At 41.7% G+C, this 11,952-nt stretch overlaps 1 non-coding gene and 2 pseudogenes across 1 annotated transcript; 1 reads left to right on the top strand and 2 right to left on the bottom strand.

Moving 5' to 3' along the window:
- Nucleotides 1–322: 322 nt before the first annotated feature.
- Nucleotides 323–441, bottom strand: LOC149582474 (5S ribosomal RNA; annotated as a pseudogene).
- A 361-nt stretch (nucleotides 442–802) lies between these two features.
- Nucleotides 803–920, bottom strand: LOC149582475 (5S ribosomal RNA; annotated as a pseudogene).
- Nucleotides 921–2,724: 1,804 nt separating this feature from the next.
- Nucleotides 2,725–2,797, top strand: TRNAS-GCU (transfer RNA serine (anticodon GCU)). The gene has a single exon. It is a non-coding gene; the product is annotated as a tRNA-Ser (tRNA).
- The last annotated feature ends 9,155 nt before the right edge of the window (nucleotides 2,798–11,952 follow it).

Consider the following 11,952-nt stretch of genomic DNA (forward strand, 5'->3'; position numbering starts at 1 on the left):
GATTTTTGCACTAAACTTTGGAGGCTCATAACTCTTGTTCTACAAGAGATACTGGGATCTCCTTTGGAAATGTTATAGTACTCTTTGCTCCCCATACAAGGATACTTTAAACTTGAGGCTACCTCAATATCGTCGTCAACTTATTTTTTACTTCGGTGATCGGACAAGAACCGGTGTATTCAGTGTGATATGGCCGTTGCCGAGAGTGCTAGTTAATAAATTGAATTTAATTCACCTTCAACTTTATAAAACAATAACAAAATGAAGATGTGTTTGCTTTTTTCATTTCAATTGGAATTTAAAAGAGGAAAAAAAAGTGAAAAACCAACGGCACGCAGTGTTCCTAAATGGTCTACCTCCCAAGTACTGACTGCGCTCGACGCTTCTTATCTTCGGTGATCGGACGAGAACCGGTGTTTTCAGCGTGATATGGCCGTTGCCGAGAGTGCTATTTAATAATTTGAATTTAATTAACCTTCATATTTATAAAAAAATATCAAAAAGAATATATGTTTGCTTTTTTCATATCTGGTGGAATTTAAAAGAGGAAACAAAAAGGAAGAAGCCAACGGCACGCAGTGTTCCCAAGTACTGACTGCGCTCGACGCTGCTTAACTTTGGTGATCGGACGAGAACCGGTATTTTCAGCGTGATATGGCGATTGTCGAGAGTGCTAGTTAATTATTCGAATTTAAATTGAGTGAGACAAATTAACCTTCATCTTTTTAAAACAATAACAAAAAGAAAACATGTTTGCTTTTTTCATATCTTTTATAATTTAAAAGAGGAAAGAAAGTGAAAAAGCCAACGGCACGCAGTGTTCCTAAGTGGTCTCCCTCCCAAGTACTGACTGCGCTCGACGCTGCTAACGTCGGCGATCGGACGAGAACCGGTGTTCTCAGCGTGATATGGCCGTTGCCGAGAGGTCTAGTTAATAATTCGAATTTAAATTTAGTGAGACAAATTAACCTTCATCTTTTAAACAATGGCTTTTTAATTTTTTTTCCTCTTTTAAATTCCAATAGATATGAAAAAACAAACATATCTTCTTTTTGTTATTGTTCGATAAAGATGAAAAGCTTTGACTTTTTACGTTACTTCTAAAACTTCACACCATCGTTCCCGGATGGGCTCGAACCACCGACCTTTCAGTTAACAGCTGAACGCGCTAACTATTGCGCCCCGGAAGCCCAAAAATTAAATGTTCTTCAGGTATTGTGGAAAAACTTTGACATTTTACGTTACATCTGAGACCTGAAATGGTCGTCAGGTATTGTGGAAAAACTTTGGCTTTTTACGTTATATCTGATACCTCAAAACACCGCTCCCGGGTGTGCTCGATCCACCAACCTTTCTGATAACAGCCGAACGCGCTAAAAGGCGCCACGGAAGCCCAGAAATTAAATGGTCGTCAGGTATTGTGGAAAAGCTTTGACTTTTTACGTTACATCTGAGACCTCACAACACCGCTCCCGGGCGTGCTCGATCCACAAACCTTTCGGTTAACAGCCGAACGCGTTAACCATTGCGCAAAGGAATCCCAAAATATAAATGGTCGTCAGGTATTGTGGAAAAGCTTTGACTTTTTACGTTACCGATATATTTGCTTGAATTAAAGAAAAAAGTACAAAAATAATGGTGTCAGTGGTTATACTTGAAAAGAGCGAAAAAAAACTCAAAATGTTCTTCTCTGGTCGAGAAACGTCGATTTTGAAAATGGTATTAAAAATCGAGGTACATTTTTATTTATTGATCAATCGAGATGAAATCACTTTTAATGAGTATTTAATAGGTATTTAAGCTAAATTCGGTCCAAAATTTAACAGAAAATAATGCATTCAAAAGTGTACCGAAAAAATCGCATGTTTTTTTATTCAAGGTAGAAAGTCCGTGACAACGATTTATTTTTGAAAATTGAATTTGAACAGTTTTTTGAATGAATATCGTTACATTTGCTTGAATTAAAGCAAAAAGTACAAAAATAATGGTTTCAGTGGTTATATTTGAAAATAGTGAAGAAATACTCAAAATATGCTTCTATGGCCGAGAAACGTCGATTTTGAAAATGTTATTAAAAATCTAGGTACATTTTTATTTATTGATCAATCGAGATGAAATCACTTTTAATGAGTATTTTATAGGTAATTAAGCTGAATTCGGTCAAAAAATTGTCCAGAAAAAATGCATTCAAAAGTCTATCGAAAAAATCGCATATTTTTTGTCTTCAAGATACAAAATCCGTGACAACGATTTCTTATTGAAAATTCAATTTGAAGTTTTTTGAATGAATATCGTTACATTTGCTTGAATTAAAGCAAAAAGTACAAAAAAATGGTTTCAGTGGTTATATTTGAAAATAGTGAAAAAATTCTCAGATATAATGTAAATAGAAAGGTTTTTCCACAATACCTGTCGAACATTTAATTCTTGGGCTTCCGTGGCGCAATGGTAAGCGCGTTCAGCTGTTAACCGAAAGGTTTGTGGTTCGAGACGACCCGGGAGCGTAGGTGTGAAGTTTTATAAGTAATGTAAAAAGGCAAACTTTTCCACAATACTTGACAACCATTTATTTTCTAAGCTTCCATGGCGCAATGCTTTACGCGTTCGGCTGTTAACTGAAATGTTGGTGCTTGGAGCCCACCCTGGAGCGGTGTTGTGGGGTCTCAGATGTAGCGTAAAAAGTCATAATTTTTCAACAATATCTGAAGACCATGTAATTTTTGGGCTTCCGTGGCTCAATGGTAAGCGCGTTCGGCTGCTAACCGAAAGGTTGGTGGTTCGAGCCCACCCGGGAGCGGTGTTGTGAGTTATCAGATGTAACGTAAAAAGTCAAAGTTTTTCCACAATACCTGACGAAAGTTTAATTTTAGGGCTTCCGTGGCGCGATGGTTAGCGCGTTCAGCTGTTAACCGAAAGGTTGGTGGATGGAGCACACCCGGGAGCAGTGTTGTGAGGTCTCAGATGTAACGTAAAAAGTCAAAGTTTTTCCACAATAGCTGAAGAACATTTAATTTTTGGGCTTCCGTTGCGCAATGGTTAGCGCGTTTGGCTGTTAACCGAAAGGTTGGTGGTTCGAGCACACCCGGAACGTAAAAAGCTAAAGTTTTTCTACAATACCTGACGACCATTTCAGGTCTCAGATGTAAGGTAAAAAGTCCAAGTTTTTCCACAATAGCTGAAGAACATTTAATTTTTGGGCTTCCGTGGCGCAATGGTTAGCGCGTTCAGCTGTTAACCGTAAGGTTGGTGGTTCGAGCCCACCTGGGAGCGGTGTTGTGAGGTATCAGATGTAACGTAAAAAGTCAAAGCTTTTCCACAATACCTGACGACCATTTAATTTCTGAATTTCCGAGGCTCAATGGTTAGCGCGTTCGGCTGTTAACCGAAAGGTTGATGCTTGGAGCCCACCCGGGAGCGGTGTTGTGGGGTCTCATATGTAACGTAAAAAGACAAAGATTTTCCACAATACCTGACGACAATTTAACTTATAGGCTTTCGTAGCGCAATGGTTAGCTTGTTTAGCTCTTAAGCAAAAGGTTGGTGGATCGAGCACAAACGATAGCGGTGTTGAGAGGTCTCAGATGTAACGTAAAAAGTCAAAATGTTTCCACAACACCTGACGAACATTTAATTTTTGGGCTTCCGTTGCGCAATGGTTAGCGCGTTCGGCTGTTAACCGAAAGGTTGGTGGTTCGAGCACACCCGGAAGCGGTGTTGTGAGGTATCAGATGTAACGTAAAAAGCCAAAGTTTTTCTGCAATACCTGACGACCATTTCAGGTCTCAGATGTAAGGTAAAAAGTCAAAGTTTTTCCACAATAGCTGAAGAACATTTAATTTTTGGGCTTCCGTGGCGCAATGGTTGGCGCGTTCAGCTGTTAACCGAAAGGTTGGTGGTTCGAGCCCACCTGGGAGCGGTGTTGTGAGGTATCAGATGTAACGTAAAAAGTCAAAGCTTTTCCACAATACCTGACGACCATTTAATTTCTGAATTTCCGTGGCTCAATGGTTAGCGTGTTCGGCTGTTAACCGAAAGGTTGATGCTTGGAGCCCACCCGGGAGCGGTGTTGTGGGGTCTCATATGTAACGTAAAAAGACAAAGATTTTCCACAATACCTGACGACAATTTAACTTATAGGCTTTCGTAGCGCAATGGTTAGCTTGTTTAGCTCTTAAGCAAAAGGTTGGTGGATCGAGCACAAACGGGAGCGGTGTTGAGAGGTCTCAGATGTAACGTAAAAAGTCAAAATGTTTCCACAACACCTGACGAACATTTAATTTTTGGGCTTTCGTAGCGCAATGGTTAGCGCGTTTAGCTCTTAATCAAATGTTTGGTGGTTCGAGCACACCCGGGAGCGGTGTTGTGAGGTATCAGATGTAACGTAAAAAGCCAAAGTTTTTCTACAATACCTGACGACCATTTCAGGTCTCAGATGTAAGGTAAAAAGTCCAAGTTTTTCCACAATAGCTGAAGAACATTTAATTTTTGGGCTTCCGTGGCGCAATGGTTGGCGCGTTCAGCTGTTAACCGAAAGGTTGGTGGTTCGAGCCCACCTGGGAGCGGTGTTGTGAGGTATCAGATGTAACGTAAAAAGTCAAAGCTTTTCCACAATACCTGACGACCATTTAATTTCTGAATTTCCGTGGCTCAATGGTTAGCGCGTTCGGCTGTTAACCGAAAGGTTGATGCTTGGAGCCCACCCGGGAGCGGTGTTGTGGGGTCTCATATGTAACGTAAAAAGACAAAGATTTTCCACAATACCTGACGACAATTTAACTTATAGGCTTTCGTAGCGCAATGGTTAGCTTGTTTAGCTCTTAAGCAAAAGGTTGGTGGATCGAGCACAAACGGGAGCGGTGTTGAGAGGTCTCAGATGTAACGTAAAAAGTCAAAATGTTTCCACAACACCTGACGAACATTTAATTTTTGGGCTTCCGTTGCGCAATGGTTAGCGCGTTCGGCTGTTAACCGAAAGGTTGGTGGTTCGAGCACACGCGGAAGCGGTGTTGTGAGGTATCAGATGTAACGTAAAAAGCTAAAGTTTTTCTGCAATACCTGACGACCATTTCAGGTCTCAGATGTAAGGTAAAAAGTCCAAGTTTTTCCACAATAGCTGAAGAACATTTAATTTTTGGGCTTCCTTGGCGCAATGGTTGGCGCGTTCAGCTGTTAACCGAAAGGTTGGTGGTTCGAGCCCACCTGGGAGCGGTGTTGTGAGGTATCAGATGTAACGTAAAAAGTCAAAGCTTTTCCACAATACCTGACGACCATTTAATTTCTGAATTTCCGTGGCTCAATGGTTAGCGCGTTCGGCTGTTAACCGAAAGGTTGATGCTTGGAGCCCACCCGGGAGCGGTGTTGTGGGGTCTCATATGTAACGTAAAAAGACAAAGATTTTCCACAATACCTGACGACAATTTTACTTATAGGCTTTCGTAGCGCAATGGTTAGTTTCTTGGCATAAAACCCCAGTTAAATCCCAATCAATTTGATGGTCGTTGTTTTGTTTTATTTGGGTCGCCAGTCCATTGGTTTCGTCATATTTTTTTACAGCATATTTATGTTCTGTTTGTCTTTTCTTTAGTTGTCGTTTTGTTTGTCCTATGTATTTTTTATCACATTTACATCTAATTTCATATATTATACCTGTTTTTTTCATTTCATCTATTCTAGGTTTATTTTTAATTAATTCTGATTTTAATGTGTTCGTTGTTTTGTTAACTAAGGTAATAGTGTGTTTTTTAATTGTCTGTTTGTCTTTTCAGAGATTCCTTTAACATAGGGTAATGATATAATGTGTTCTGGTTTTTCCTTGGTTTTAATATTCTCGACATCATGATTGTTAAATATTTGATCAATTAAGTGGTTCGGGTATCCACTATTTATAAATTGTTCTTTGAACTTATTTTTATCGCTAAGTGGTTTATCTCATAAATATTCTATTCGTTTTTTAAATGTTTGAAGTAGCAGTTCTTATTAAATAAACAACATTCGAAATGTTCAAATTCAATTTTCAATTATAAATCGTTGTCACGGATTTTGTATCTTGGAGAAAAAACATACGATTTTTTCGGTACACTTTTGAATGCATTTTTTTCTGGACAAATGTTTGACCGAATTCAAATTAATTACCTATAAAATACTCATTAAAAGTGATTTCATCTCGATTGATCAATAAATAAAAATGAACCTCGATTTTTAATAACATTTTCAAAATCGACGTTTCTTGGCCAGAGAAGCCATTTTTGAGTATTTCTTCACTATTTTCAAATATAACCACTGAAACCATTAAATGTAACGTAAAAAGCCAAAGTTTTCCCACAATACCTGACGACCGTTTAATTTTTGGGCTTCCGTGGAGCAATGGTTAGCGCGTTCGGCTGTTAACCGAAAGGTTGGTGGTTCGAGCCCACCCGGGAGCGGTGTTGTGAAATCTCACATGTAACGTAAAAATGCAAAGTTTTTCCACAATACCTGACGAACACTGAATCTTTGGGCTTCCGTTGCGCAATGGTTAACGCCGTCGGCTGTTAACCGAAAGGTTGGTGGTTCAAGCCCACCCGGGAGCGGTGTTGTGGGATCTCAAATGTATCGTAAAAAGCCATAGTTTCTCCACAATACCTGACGACCATTTAATTCTTGTTTTTCCGTGGCGCAATGGTTAGCGCGTTCGGCTGTTAACCGAAAGGATGGTGGTTCGAGCCCATCCGGGAGCGGTGTTGTGAAGTCTCAAATGTAACGTAAAAAGCCAAAGTTTTTCCACAATACCTGACGACCATTTCATTTCTGAGCTTCCTTGGCTCCATGGTTTGCGCGTTCGGATGTTAACGAAAAGGTTCGTGGTTCGAGCCAACCCGGGAGCGGTGTTGTGAAGTCTCAAATGTAACGTAAAAAGTCAAGGTTTTTACACAATACCTGACGAGCATTTAACTTTTGGGCTTCCGTGGCGCAATGGTTAGCGCGTTCGGCTGTTAACCAATAGGTTGGTGGTTCGAGCCCATCCGGGAGCGGTGTTGTGGGATCTCAAATGTAACGTAGAAAGCCAAAGTTTTTGCACAATAAATGACGACCATTTAATTTTTGGGCTTCCGTGGCGCAATGGTTAGCGCGTTCGGCTGTTAACCAGTAGGTTGGTGGTTCGACCCCATCCGGGAGCGGTGTTGTGAGGTCTCAGATGTGACGTAAAAAGTCAAGGTTTTTACACAATACCTGACGAGCATTTAACTTTTGGGCTTCCGTGGCGCAATGGTTAGCGCGTTCGGCTGTTAACCAATAGGTTGGTGGTTCGAGCCCATCCGGGAGCGGTGTTGTGAGGTCTCAGATGTGACGTAACAAGTTGGGAAAACCAAAATATTACCTCTCCGAGTCAAGAGAAGGACTACCTTAAAACTTATTTACCCAGTTATGGAAATGTTTCTTTTTTTTTATGAACAAATACTGAAGTTAAAATTTATGAAATATTAAAGCAGTATACAAAGCATAGAAAATATACTGTAAATCAGACGACATTTTACATCCAATAAGGATATACTTGTACACATTAAAATCATCCGATGGGGGAAAAACGGGAAATGAAGAGATAAAACTTTGGAGGGATATTACCTTTACGTGTTTGTAAAGGCCCAATTTGCTACTCCTCAACTGTATACCCTCTATGTTCAAAGCCATATTCACAACAGGGTTGCCATGTAAACACTATCCTCTCTTTTCACCTCAACAATTTTCTTAGTTTGTCAACATGACGATTAAAGTTACATAACACCAAAGCTAATTTGTGGCTACACACACTGAAAGTAAACGTGCACCATTAAAATCATGATAACACGAAGCTATAATCCGATTACGATCAGTCCTTTCACTGATCTGGGCTGCGTTCAGCAGAGCTCACCAAAAAAGACAGCGGATTTTGGAAAACGTTTACCGGTGAGATCTGTCGTCATAGCTTTTCTCCGGTCATCGGTGTTTTAAAAATGAAGCTAGCGCAATAAAGCGTGCAAGGTACAAAGGCTTAACAAAAATTGTTTGATAACATATTTATGGAGATAGATAAGAACAACTTTTATAATTAAACATAGAAACTAACATATCTCTTAAAATTCTCGCGTGATCAACTGGTTTCACGTCAAATAAATAGCTATAGTCCCATCAGAACATAGAGACTAGAAACCCCAAGGAGTGGCAGGTCCCCCGCTCTACAAGCGCAAATAATATGTTGCTCATAAATTGGTACATGAGAGCTTCCGGCCCGTTTAGTTTTGCTTAGCGGAAGTCGCCGTGTACCCATTGCGTGTACCATGAAAAAGGGCAACAAGTTGAGGCATTCCTGCCACTCCTTGGGGTTTCTAGTCTCTATGATCAGAATCAGCAAGAGCTATTTGTATTAATTCCTCCATGTTTTTTTCGCCAAGCTGAGAACTACGCGTTTAACGTCACGTTATCCAAAAACCTGACTATTTTCATTGGTGACCGAGCTGGCTCAACGCTGAGCACCGTGCCGTCAAAATTCATAACCAAAATCCCGTTCTGTAGGACACTGCTAACAGCGCTGAGCTCTGCTCAACGCGGCCCAGACTTCCACCATGATTATAAAATCTTAGCCTGATTATTTAAAAGTGTAATTAACTTTCGGCTCACTCTGAACCGTTAATGTCTCTGCATTACAGAAACGAAAACCTAGCGTTTACTTTATGGTTCACTAGGCCTATTGACAGATGAAAGTTCATTTGACCAATATAGTGGCGTTCTTCTTGAAATCACTTTAGAAAGGATTATGCTATAAACAGATGTAGTATAGCTTAAGTAATATATAAACATCGATTTCAAATAATAATATTAAAAAAAGTTCTTGGGATATCAAAATGAAACAGAGCTTTATAGCTACAAAACCACTAAAGGCATCGAAATTACGAAAAATATTTCCATATATTAATTATACATTATGAGAAAACCAAATATTAAGGTTTTGTAGGATTTCTTTCCACAAAACAAAGCGAACTGCTAACGCGATGCACTAACGGACGGACATACACAGACTAAAACATAGACTGCTTTTTAACTCTTTCCGTTTTAATTTTGAGTTGAGAAACAAGATTATCTTAAATATTAAAATAAATATAATTAATATTAAATATTTTCTTCGTTAGTTGTTCGCCTTATTGAGCGTTACATCGCGTTGATAAAGAACAATTAGACATTCTTGAGAGACTTGACTAATATTGGCGTTTGAAATGAAGCATACGCCGGTTGCATTACCTTACTCAAATATATAAGGGTGTCGAACTACAGCTACAAGCAAGAACAACCGCAATTGCGAAAACCTTTGGTGGACAACCCACCCTAGGGAGGCTAGACGTTTCTCGTAACCCTAGCTGATCGCCGCGGATGTCTTAAACCCAACGATGACGATGGAGTAGAAGCCAGGTGTACAGACTGGTGTCCAAGTGGAATGGACGAAGACCAGAAGATGGTGGTGATTAGAAGCCAGTATGTACAGACTGGTGTCCATGTGGGATGGACGAAGACCAGAAGATGGTGGTGATTAGAAGCCAGTATGTACAGACTGGTGTCCATGTGGGATGGACGAAGACCAAAAGATGGTGGTGATTAGAAGCCAGTATGTACAGACTGGTGTCCATGTGGGATGGACGAAGACCAAAAGATGGTGGTGATTAGAAGCCAGTATGTACAGACTGGTGTCCAAGTGGAATGGACGAAGACGAGAAGATGGTGGTGTGAGAACTCAAGTAAAGGAGCCATTTCCGTGACTGTGAAAGCAGTTCGGAAATGGCGAACACGTTTGCTCCGATTTGGAAACTGCGAACGCGGTCACGTGGGTGTAACAAAAGACACACACACACACAGACACACACACACGTCGAAATTAGAACCTCTCCGTGACATACGTCACTCGGAGAGGTAAAAAGTCAAGGTTTTTACACAATACCTGACGAGCATTTAACTTTTGGGCTTCCGTGGCGCAATGGTTAGCGCGTTCGGCTGTTAACCAATAGGTTGGTGGTTCGAGCCCATCCGGGAGCGGTGTTGTGAGGTCTCAGATGTGACGTAAAAAGTCATGGTTTTTGCACAATACCTGACGGGCATTTAGCTTTTGGGCTTCCGTGGCGCAATGGTTAGCGCGTTCGGCTGTTAACCAATAGGTTGGTGGTTCGAGCCCATCCGGGAGCGGTGTTGTGAGGTCTCAGATGTGACGTAAAAAGTCAAGGTTTTTACACAATACCTGACGGGCATTTAACTTTTGGGCTTCCGTGGCGCAATGGTTAGCGCGTTCGGCTGTTAACCAATAGGTTGGTGGTTCGAGCCCATCCGGGAGCGGTGTTGTGAGGTCTCAGATGTGACGTAAAAAGTCAAGGTTTTTACACAATACCTGACGGGCATTTAGCTTTTGGGCTTCCGTGGCGCAATGGTTAGCGCGTTCGGCTGTTAACCAATAGGTTGGTGGTTCGAGCCCACCCGGGAGCGGTGTTGTGGGATCTCAAATGTAACGTAGAAAGCCAAAGTTTTTCCACAATACCTGACGACCATTTATTTTTTGGGCTTCCTTGGCGCAATCGTTAGCGCGTTCGGCTGTTAACCGAAAGGTTGGTGGTTCGAGCCCAACCGAGAGAGGTGTTGTAGGGTCTCAGATGTAACGTAATAAGTCATAACTTATCCACAATACCTGACAACCATTTAATTTCTGAGCTTCCGTGGCTGAATGGTTAGCGCGTTCGGCTCTTAGCCAATAGGTTGGTGGTTCGAGCCCATCCGGGAGCGGTGATGTGAGGTCTCAGATGTGACGTAAAAAGCCAAGGTTTTTACACAATACCTGACGAGCATTTAATTTTTGGGCTTCCGTGGCGCAATGGTTAGCGCGTTCGGCTGTTAACCAATAGGCTGGTGGTTCGAGCCCATCCGGGAGCGGTGTTGTGAGGTCTCAGATGTGACGTAAAAAGTCAAGCTTTTTACACAATACCTGACGGGCATTTAGCTTTTGGGCTTCCGTGGCGCAATGGTTAGCGCGTTCGGCTGTTAACCAATAGGTTGGTGGTTCGAGCCCACCCGGGAGCGGTGTTGTGGGATCTCAAATGTAACGTAGAAAGCCAAAGTTTTTCCACAATACCTGACGACCATTTATTTTTTGGGCTTCCTTGGCGCAATCGTTAGCGCGTTCGGCTGTTAACCGAAAGGTTGGTGGTTCGAGCCCAACCGAGAGAGGTGTTGTAGGGTCTCAGATGTAACGTAATAAGTCATAACTTATCCACAATACCTGACAACCATTTAATTTCTGAGCTTCCGTGGCTGAATGGTTAGCGCGTTCGGCTCTTAGCCAATAGGTTGGTGGTTCGAGCCCATCCGGGAGCGGTGTTGTGAGGTCTCAGATGTGACGTAAAAAGCCAAGGTTTTTACACAATACCTGACGAGCAATTAATTTTTGGGCTTCCGTGGTGCAATGGTTAGCGCGTTCGGCTGTTAACCAATAGGTTGGTTGTTCGAGCCCATCCGGGAGCGGTGTTGTGAGGTCTCAGATGTGACGTAAAAAGTCAAGGTTTTTACACAATACCTGACGAGCATTTAACTTTTGGGCTTCCGTGGCGCATTGGTTTGCGCGTTCGGCTGTTAACCAATAGGTTGGTTGTTCGAGCCCATCCGGGAGCGGTGTTGTGAGGTCTCAGATGTGACGCAAAAAGTCAAGGTTTTTACACAATACCTGACGAGCATTTAATTTTTGGGCTTCCGTGGCTCAATGGTTAGCGCGTTCGGCTGTTAACCTAAAGGTTGGTGGTTCGAGCCCATCCGGGAGCGGTGTTGTGACGTCTCAGATGTAACGTAATATGTCAGAGTTTTTCCACAATACCTGACGAACATTTAATTTTTGGGCTTCCTTGGCGCAATTATTAGCGCGTTCAACTGTTAATCGAAAGGCTGGTGGTTCAAGCGCACCCGGAAGAGGTG

The sequence above is a fragment of the Phalangium opilio genome, unplaced genomic scaffold (genome assembly GCF_054372755.1).
Source record: "Phalangium opilio isolate 3A_F unplaced genomic scaffold, DU_Popi_V2 ptg001675l_1, whole genome shotgun sequence".
Lineage (NCBI taxonomy): Eukaryota > Metazoa > Arthropoda > Arachnida > Opiliones > Phalangiidae > Phalangium > Phalangium opilio.